General features: G+C 43.9%; 1 long non-coding RNA gene across 1 annotated transcript; it reads left to right on the forward strand.

Annotated features, from left to right (window-relative positions):
- Positions 1 to 984: 984 nt before the first annotated feature.
- Positions 985 to 3,467, forward strand: LOC311134288. The gene is made up of 3 exons (XR_014613669.1): positions 985 to 1,123; positions 2,163 to 2,565; positions 3,282 to 3,467. It is a non-coding gene; the product is annotated as an uncharacterized lncRNA (long non-coding RNA).
- The last annotated feature ends 323 nt before the right edge of the window (positions 3,468 to 3,790 follow it).

Genomic DNA, 3,790 nt, shown 5'->3' on the forward strand with positions numbered 1-3,790 from the left:
CCAAGTCCAGTGAACACTGCTACATGGCTGAGGTTTTATACTCCATGTACAGTGATCCTCAAAACATATTGTATCTGACTTTTTTGAAGTCAGTGCTGGGTGGGATACAGTTGGCCATCAAGGCTTTTGAGGGAGAGCAAGAAGATCCTCTTAAGCTATTTGACAGCTTGGTTAGCCTGATCAAGTCTGTGAGCAGCAGGATGCTGAATCTACTGGCAAATGTTGATGTACTCAAAGGGCCAATAGATGGATACATCAATCCCAAACCGTACCTTGGTTACCTTTTTGAGTCAAAGGCAGCTGAGCTCCACCTTGCGTCTGAGGATGAAAACAATGTCCGAAAGTGGTGTGTAGCCTTCACCATCTCCCTCACTAATGAGTTGAGGGTGAGACTGCCGGACAACATCGAAGCATTGCAGTACATGTCAGTTCTCAGTGTGGAGGACACTCTAAAGCCCTGGAGAAATAGAAAAAATAGCCAAGCTCCTTGCCTACTCCCCTGCAGAGATAGACAAGATTGTCCAGTAATGGCGTGCCATCCATCTTAGTAAATGGAATGAGACAAAAAACACACTGGGCTTCTGGAGTGAGATTTGGAAGTTCAGGGATGCAGCCGATATCAACCCGTTTCAAGAACTTGCTATGGCTGCTGTGTCTGTGTTGTCCTTGCCACACTCGAATGCTGAAGTCGAGAGAGTATTCAGCCAGATGAGTGTGGTAAAAAGCAAACTTAGAAATCGGATGTCCTTGCAGACCCATAACTCCATCCTGTACATTAGATATGCACTGAAGCTGTCTGGTGAGGCTTGCTATGAACACCAGCTGCCTGATAATGTTTTGCAGCTTTTTGGCACATCAGCTGCTTACTCATTTAAGTCAGCTCCCTCAGTTGCTGAACCTGCCATAGAGAGCCTTGACCAAAATGACGATGACCCACTCTTTCTGTGACAAAGGTCTGCGTATTCAAACTGCGCAACACAACGAGGAAGTAAGAAGAAACAGGGATGTTCTCAAGCGCCTTATCAACACCACTGCGTTTTTGGGCATGCAATAATTGGCTTTTAGAGGGCACGACGAGAGGGAAAGTTCTGCTAAAAAGTGCAACTACAAGGAGCTTGCAGAGGTAATTGCACGTTACGATGCTTTACTTGCTGAACATATGGACATTTTTTGTGTCTTTTCTGGGATGTCGAAATCAATTCAGAATGATTTGATAGCTTCCATCGCACCATCCATTACAAGTTAGATTAAAGAAAGAGGTTGATGCATTATTTAGCAAAGATGATAACACATAATCACTCCGGACAGACACAAGCAAAAACTCATTACATAAATCTTGCAGCAACCTAGGCTACACCTAAACATTAGAGATCTGACATGCTGTATGGGATGAAAATGAGAAAATGTTTCAGTCTGATCAACTGTAGGCTACTAATAAGAGCAGCTGCATACAGCCTATGTGCGCTGTCCATTTGGTCAGGGTAACTAATTGGTAACGTTATGTATTTATTTATAGTAGTGTTGACAGATGTGAGTTAATTTTTTATAAGGCCTACAGTTGCATAGGCCTGCATGATGCAAACATGCATAAAGCAAGCTCAGCCTGTGAGTTCTATTGTCTATCAGTTGTTGTCTCTGTCTCTGGGTAGAGGAAACCCCCCTCCTAATCTAGTCTAAATATAAGTCATATGAACAAGTATAAGGTTGCTGCAGTATGACAGGGTTTTCATCCCCCAAGGGCCAGCCGTTTTCCCCGTTTTTTTATAACCATGTGAACTGATTAGGAAAAACTGGGCCCATCATAGCCCTTATAAAACCTTTTTATAACTGATTAATCACTGTCATACCTTATAGGGTCCAGAGTCTGGTTAGGTTAACAGATAAGGAAAAACTCCGGCCCCAGCGGGTAAAAATTGCCCACCCACTCTGGAACCTATGGTGCCACCAGTCTGCTTGCAGTTGTCAGTTATCGTCAGGTATATGGATGATCAGGGATTTATTCAGAAACGTTTCTTGGGCTACTTTGATGTGGGCGAGATGCGCAGTCTGTGTTTGACTTTGTGAATTTTGAGATGTCTGAGTTTAACTTCATGGAGAAACTTGTAGTTCAAACCTGCGATGGCACAGCTGTAATGGAATGCATCTGCTATTTGTATTTACAGCTAAGTCCCCTCCTGTTCTCTGATTTAAGAGGTGATGACCACTCAACTACCAATGTCAACTCTCTCCTGACATGAACTGAAGCCAAGTCTCATGTGCCCGGTCATCCACTGGCACATTGAAATGTTTCCTCTCCAAGCACTGGGAGGACCCCTATCAATTTTCTCTCATTACTGTAGTCAATCACATACACAAACACAATCACATTATTACACATCAATGATTTTACTCCTTGCTTGGACTAACTCATTCTTAGCTCTTTTGTCTAACTATTTAGTGTGTTGTGTTAGTGTTTATTGTCTTCCCAGTCAAATCCTGTCCTGCACTGAAGTCAAGCCTCTGAACACCTCAACTCATGCCTCATACCCTCATTCAATCACTGCTGTGATCCCTTCCCAACACTGTGTAAGTAGCCCTCTCTTTCCCATTCCCCATAATATTGTACTATAAATGTCTTTATTAAATGCTTTAGGTTAAAATAATTAGTCTTTGACGATTTTTGAAACACATTTTGTCGTCTCCGTGCGTTCCGCGCCTATACCATGGGTCTCCCATCCTCAATTTTTCAAGTCACCAGCCTCCACTGATATGTACATGTTTTAAATTAGACATTTTTCAGATTTGTGTACTGTACTTATGACCTGTACTCTATTTTTGTGTACTTCAACTATGTTACGAATCCAATATGCCCACCATATACACTCAAACACCTTTGTCTGGATATATAAAAAGGCAGCAGACTGCTTGGCATGGCAACACCAAGTATTCCAAGTCACAAGCATCTTTTAGGATCAATGAGGCAACTGGGAGGCTCCAACGAAAGGAAAGAGAATCCAACCCTGGACTCTGACACCATCTCTCTAGCTCTACAACTTGCCCCTACTGTGGTATAACTTGCCCCTCCAGGAATGGGCTTTTATGTCACCTCCTCATCATTTAGAAGTGAGCTTTGATTCGTTGGTAGTCCAATACGTCTGCCTGAATCAGGCCTGGAACTTTATGATTAAGCCCTATTTGGATGGAATAGGTTTTACTGGGGGAGCTCAGGTAATGTAATTATGTGCACGAGCACAAATTACCACATCCTGTCATGCCTGTGTTGCCTGTTTTCTGTTCTGGAGTCTGTTTCCTGAGGTTCCTGAACGCACCCTGTCTGGTTGCCAGGCGACGAAGCTAGGCGGGAGATCTCTCTATTACCCGCACCTGCATCTCATCAGCTATCTGCACACCTGGTCCTGATCATCACCTCTCCACTTCATAAGCTCTGACCTGACATCCATTCCCTGCCGGATCGTTAGCCATGAACAGTATGTTGTGTCAGCGTATCAGCCTCAAGTTTACTAGAGTTAGTTTAGTTGTTTTGTACTTTTTGCTTGCCGTGTACTCACCTCCGTTTACTCTGTCTACAGTCATTCTCCCGGAACATTCACCCCACCCCTGCCTGGTCGTCGGTGGCTTCTGTGATACCATTGGATCTGCCTATTCACTCCCACCAACTCACCTCCACTGCCAGCTTCGTCTCCTGGATTATTCTGCTCCCACCTTTGAGTCTGTAAATAAATACTCACCTTCGTTCTACTCACCTTGTCCTGGTCTGCTTCTGGGTTCTGCTTTAGAGAATCGTGACACA

The sequence above is a fragment of the Coregonus lavaretus genome (genome assembly GCF_964263955.1).
Source record: "Coregonus lavaretus genome assembly, chromosome: 8".
In the NCBI taxonomy this organism is placed as follows: Eukaryota; Metazoa; Chordata; class Actinopteri; order Salmoniformes; family Salmonidae; genus Coregonus; species Coregonus lavaretus.